This window comes from Lissotriton vulgaris, chromosome 5, assembly GCF_964263255.1.
Source record: "Lissotriton vulgaris chromosome 5, aLisVul1.2, whole genome shotgun sequence".
Lineage (NCBI taxonomy): Eukaryota > Metazoa > Chordata > Amphibia > Caudata > Salamandridae > Lissotriton > Lissotriton vulgaris.
Window position 1 is genome coordinate 1,178,709,422 of NC_141693.1, and position 7,113 is coordinate 1,178,716,534.

Genomic DNA, 7,113 nt, shown 5'->3' on the forward strand with positions numbered 1-7,113 from the left:
GAAAAACTTTCATCTTTTATAGGCACTATTTCACTATGAAGCTCAGTAATGTTTCTTATATACATCTCTATATTCTGATTCTTATCAGGAATATAAGTGCAGCAGTGTTGGACATGCAATATCCCACAGACTCCACCCTCTTTAGCTAGCAGAATGTCTAATGCAAGACGGTTCTGCATTACCATGGATCTCATGGCAACAAATTGTGTATCAACTAATTGGAATCCATCTGCAGTATCTGTTGACAATCTGTCAACAATTGTGGACAATTTTCTAATTTTGTTTGCATTCAGGGTTATTCCCAACATAGGTATTAACACACCAAATATGTCTCCTAAAATTTCTGAAAAGCTTTCTCTTCTAAATCTACTCAGGTGATTACCAATTTCAAATGAACCCTTTGCATTTCTTTCTACATGAAATTTTTTGGGAAAAAATAAACCCCCATGACATGTCCCGTACCAGTGGTCTGGAAGATTATAGTAAGCTTTATCCCCACAAATAAAATACATTTCGGGAAAAATTGGATCTTTGCCTCCTTTAAATCCCCAACCCCCTACAATACGATGTGTATCTTCACATTGACTTGCACCAATGAAGTAGTTGTCAAACTGAGTATTATCTCTTCTTATACCAAATTTTCCACTAACAGGTTTATCTATGTTTATTGCGACATTAACATTTCCACCAATAGGTTTTTCATCTTCTAATTGCCAGAATTTAGACTTAGTCTGCTTCATCATCTCGTTTCATTTATAAATTGCCCTCCTCTCTTCCACCATATTTAAAAATGTTTTCTCTTCTGTTCTCAATTTACATGTTAGATTATTTTTAAAAGCATATTCATAGGTGAGTTCATTAGTTAGTAAGAAAAATTCCCTCATCTGTTTAGCAAATTTCACTTCATTCAAGCTTTCTACAATTTTTAAATTTGCAAAAATTTCATCAAAGTCTGAATAATAGTATTCCAGACGTTCAGTTTTATAAAACAAACTAGCTATTACACTACATGTCACACCGTAAGTAAGAGGGAGCATATTATAAGTGACACCCTCTGACACAGAAGTTGGTTATTTTACACAAACATAACCATTCACCAAGCATTCATCACCTTAACATATTCAGATAAAAGTCTTGAGAATGTATTTCTAGAAAAATCTCCCACAGATCTATCTTGATGAATCTCTGGTTTATGTACAATGACCTTATTCGCGTCAACAATCTTGTCATGATTGACCACAGCTTTACTAGTCATATTAGCTTTATACACCTCTTTATCTATTCCAAAAGGAAAAATGACAGCTAAAATTAACCAAACTAAAATTATTAGAACTACACATACTGAAGACAGTTTGCAACATCTTTTGAGAATTGAGCATCTCAAATTGTTATTATGAAAAGGCATCTTCACTAAAAATAAAAATAAAAATGAAAAATGAAAAATCACTAAAATCACTAAATATACTCCCCTATTTTTTATTTTTTGAATTTTTTTTATAACAAATAACTTTGTTTCCCTAACAGTTTTTCTTCAACCTCATGTCATACATCAAATGTGTTTTCCAGCTAACACAATTTCTTCGACCTTGTGTCTTCTAACACAATTTTTTTCGACCTTGTGTGACTTCAAAGAAAATCAGTCATTGTCACTCTCTTCATCCAAATTAATTTCACTACTATTAATTTCTATTACTGATGGAATCACTATGTAGGACCACTCAGGTGACTTATACTTTTGATTTGGTCTAACTGTTCTTTTTGGCCTATTATTGATCACTTCTATTCTTTTCTCTGTTTGCTTTTTCTTATTCAAGTCTTCTTCTTTTTGACTTGTAATCTCATTCACTTTTTCTTTTGCTTTATTCACTAATTTGAATTTTAGACCTTCGTTTTCACTCGGCCAATTGTCTCCTTTTCTTGTTAACCTCTTTTTTGGCTCTGTCAAGTTATATTCCACTCTCCAAGCTCTTTTCCTTGATCTTTTCACTTTTGATTCATCTTCACTGTCATCTGTTTCACTTTCTGTGTTATTAGCTGATTCATCAATTATCAGTTTTTTTGTATCAGATTCTTCTTCAGATTCAGGTACTTCTTTACTCAGCAGTTTCACTTTGTTTGGAACAGCATCCTTATAGCTGGTACTTGGAATTTCATCTTCTTCTTCTTCTTCTTTTTCGATTACTTCCAATCCACCAGTTTTAGAATTTTCGTTCCTTCTTCCAAAGAATCCAATCTGCTTTTCAATACTCTCCTGATCTTGATTTTGAATCACTTCTTGCTCAGTTTGCTCTTCTGCTACTTGATCTAGCAGATCATTTTCATTTTCTTCAGAGTCTTGTATCACAACTGGAGAAGTGTAGCTCAACGGTAAGAGCGGCAGACCCTAATGCAGAGGTCTGGCCCGCGACCAGGGTTCAATTCCCCGGCTCGGCGGGTCTTGGGCTCAAAATTTCACCGACCTGATAATTCTCGCCTCAGTGCCTATTGCAATCATGGAGTGCAACTCTGGGCAATAGCTTGGTTAATCTCTACAACGGCCCCCACAACGCTAAGGATGCCTGGCCTCAACCTTGGGGGTGCCCAGGAGTGGACGCCTCACCAGGAAAGCCAGTATGGATTCCACAGCGGTGTACATACAAGTGCCTTGAGACCCTTGCGGGTGAGTAGTGCGCTATACAAGTATCAATTTACAACTTCATCATTCTCTTCATTCAATGCTTCATTCACATTTGAATCTTCTGGATCTCAACTTTCTTGTCGATCTTCAGTATCTGGATTTCTGTCAGATTCCTCTTCTGAATCTGAATCAGCTGTTGTATCACCTTCCTCATCAGGATTTTCAGGTGGAGGCACTCGTATAGTATGACTAGCATGGATCCATCTTTTCAGTCCCCTACACTTAATTGCATTTGTTGTGACTAGTATCACCTGTCTTGCCTTCTGCCACCTTGGTACTAGGTACAATTCCTTCTTTGATGAACTTTTGTTGTGACCCAATCTCCTGGCAAAAGATCATGAGCTTGTTCTTTTTCTTTTGAAAGTACTTCAGTTCCTACCTGGTGGAACACAGAAGTCACTACGTCAGAGAGATTCTTGCAATAATCCATGATTGCACTGTCATTAATACTTAATACTTTATCAACTGGAACAAAAGCTTGTCTCATGACCCTTCCCATAAGGATCTCATGTGGACTCAGACCTGTTTTTCTGTCTGGAGTGCTTCTCAAAGTCATTAAAACAAGTGGAAGTGCATCTGTCCACTTCATTCCTGTCGCTAAACACATTTTAGCTAGCCGATTTTTTATTGTACCATTCACTTGCTCAACAACTCCTGATGCTTCTGGTCTGTAGGCACAATGCAATTTTTGTTTTATTCCTAGTGCTTCACATATCAGTTTTAGCAGTCTGTTTTCAAAATGTGTGCTGCGATCTGTTTCAATCGATACTGGAAAACCATACCTTGGTATGAGTTCTCTCAAAAGCAATTTTGCCACAGTAATTGAATCATTGTGACATGTTGGGAAAGCTTCCACCCATCTTGAAAGCAAACCGACTATTACCAACACATATCTGAGTCTGTTTCGAGGTGGCATTTCAATGAAATCAATCTGTATTCTGGTAAATGGACCACCCTCCCATCCTATGGTTCCCATGCTTACAACAGTCTTTCTGTTTGGGTTAATCTGTTGGCATATGAGGCATCTCTGGCAAAAAGATTCTGCAATTATTCTGAATTTAGGATTGTACCAAGTCTGCCTAAACAACCTAATCATGGAATCTCTACCGATATGTCCTGGACCATGGTACATACATGCCATGTCTGGAATCATGCTGTCTGGCATTACTGGTCTGTCATCTTTGTAAACCCAGATCTTATCTTCCTCTCTCTGCCTGCATCCTGCTTTTAGCCATGTGTCTTGTTCCTCATCATTTGCCTCATCTTGTAACTGTTTTACTCCTTGCCAAGTTTCAACTACAGATATTAGCATAAGTGAGTTCAAAACATGTTCATAATTTTTTTCCCGATTTACAGACACATTTTGTCTTGTGCAGAATTTTGCTATTGCATCAGCATATGCATTTCCCAAAGTTACATAATCCACTCCCTTTTTGTGGGCTGTGCATTTCACCACAGCAATTTTTCTGGAAGCTGTATTTCATCTATTAGCCTCTTGATCAGCTGAGCATTTCTTATTGGTGATCCCGCAGAAGTTAAATAACCTCTTTGAGACCAAAGCTGGCCATAGTCATGGACTACGCCATAACCATACTGACTATCAGTCACTATGGTAACCTTCTGATCTTTTCCCAGCTCACATGCACGAATCAAAGCAATTAATTCTGCCACTTGAGCTGAATGAATTCCTTTGAGACTGGAAGCTTCAATCACATCTGCAACAGTACACACTGAATATGCTGCAATCAGAACACCATCATCTGTTCTCAAGCATGAACCATCAACAAATAAAACAAGATCTGCTTCAGGCAGAGGGACATCTTTTATATCCTGCCTTGGTTTTGTACAATAATCTAATACATCCAGACATTCATGATCAACCTCATCTTTGACTTCTGTTTCAGTAGTGTCAGGCAACAATGTGGAAGGATTTAAATTCACACATCTCAAGATAGAAACGTTATCTGATCCCATAATAACTTTTTCATATTTTGTCAAATGCTGTGTCTTGCTTCTGGTAAGGAGAATCTCAACTGAATGTGGGACGTAAACTTTAACTGGGCATCCTATTATTATTCCTTCACTTTGTTCCAAACTCACACTTGTTGCAGCTAATGCCTTTAAACAACCTGGTAATGCTTTTGCAACAGGGTCAAGAACAGCTGAGAAGTGTGCTATTGGCTTTCTTAGTCTTCTATGTCTTTGAATCAGAACTGATAATGCACAACCTTCTCTCTCACTGCAATACAGCTCACACTCTTTTTCATAATCTGGCATTCCCAATGCTGGAGCTTCACACAAACTTCTTTTTAACTGTTCAAAAACTTCTAATTCAGTTTTTGTTAATTTAATTGGGTCTTTTATGTCTGCTTTTGTCAGTCTCTGCAGTGGTTCTGCAATTACCGAGAATCCACTAATCCATTGGCGACAATAACCTACCATTCCTAGAAACATTCTAACCTGTCTCTGTGTTTTTGGAGGTTGCATTGCTTGGATCATTTTTATTCTTTCTGTTGTCACTTGTCTGATTCCTTTTGCAATTCTGTGACCAAGATATTTTACTTCTTGTTTGCAAAACTGTAATTTTGCAGGTGACACTTTGTGTCCCTCATCAGCCAGATGATTCAGAAGAGTAATGGTATCTGTTACGCAGTTATCTCTTGTTTTTGCAGCTACAAGAAGATCATCAATATACTGCACTAATGTAGTCCTTCCAGGTAATTCTAAATCCTCCAAGGATTTATTTAGCAACTGATTAAAAATAGATGGACTCTCAGTATACCCTTGTGGGATTCTACACCATGCTCATATACGCTCTTTGAACCGGAACACAAACATTTGCTGGCTTTCTGGATGCAATGGAACAGTAAAGAATGCGTTGCATAAATCAATAACTGTATACCATTCTGCATCATGCGGAATCTGATATAAAATTACCGCTGGGTTTGGTACAACTGGGCAACATGGGACAACAATTTTGTTTACCTTTCTCAGGTCCTGAACAATTCTGAAAGTACCGTTTGGCTTTTTAATTCCCATAATCGGTGAGTTACATGGGCTACTCTCGATTTCTCTTAGAACTCCTTGTTTTACGAATTTGTCAATTACAGGTGTAACACCTACAATTACTTCTGGTTTCATTTTATACTGGGGAGTGTTTGGGTAATCTGCTCCTTGTTTTACTGTTATTTGTACTGGATCTACATTTTTCATTAAACCCATTTCATCTCCAGTGAAATCCCAGATTTTAACATTCACTGTCTCTTTTAGTTCTTCAGGAAAATTGTTTTTATCAAACACAGGAAATAATCTGCTTTCTTCTGCCTCAACCATTGAAATTGTTAATTTGTAAAGTCCATCTTCTTCTAAAGTTTGCATCTCTATACCACCCGGAGAGCAGTATATTTTGCAATTCATCTTGCAGAGAATGTCCCTACCTAAAAGATTTACAGGACTGCTATCACAAACTACAAATCTATGCATGTCTTTAAATTTACCTATTTCAACTTCAACTGGTTCAGTTAGATCTGTTTTAATTTGCTGATTAGCTACACCTACTACTTTGATCTTATCTCCTGAGAGAGGCAGGTTTTCTATTTCAACTGATCTAACAGTAGAATGGGTAGCACCTGTATCCACTAGGAAAGTAATTTCTACATCATTCACTTTACCATTTACAAATGGGCCAGATTGATCTACCTCAAGAGTGGCTCCAAGCACACACTCTTCCTCCTCTCTCAGGCACTGTCAGAAGTAATCCTCAGATTATCTTCCATCCTCTTTCATCCAAAATTGTTGAGACACATTTGACACATTCACTCTCGGTGATCTGTTTACCTGTTCACCTCCGCAGAATCCTGTTTCTGTATTGTATCTCTGCACATTTACACAGTTTGGAAGTGGCGGTTGTGGTATCTGACTTTGCTGATTCACTATGTGTCGCTGTAGCTGTTGCTGCTCATTTATTTCATTCTGCAACTGTGGATTTATTGATGTATTTTTTACAAAATTTCTGGGCGGATTTTTACACTCACGCTTCCAGTGTCCAATTTTGTCGCAATTAAAACATGAGAGTTTCTTTTTTAACTCTTCTATGTTTCCCATCAATTTTAGTTTATTATAATTACCTTTAAATTTCGCTTGATTCTGATCAACATTTTTGTTTAAATTTGCTATCTGCTGTTCAGCCACTTTTACCTGTGCCCACATAGCTTTTTCTTTCAGCTTCTTTTGTTTCGCATCTAATTCATCACTACAGTATTTTGCTTTTCTCAAAATATCATACACTGTGAGTGACTGCCAACCAACAATTCCAGATCTTATCATCTCACCAATTTCAGGTCTTAAGCCATATACAAATCTGTATATGAAATGGCTCATATCTTTCTCACTCAGGTGCTCATAACCACTGTATTGTTTAAATACCAGCAGTAATC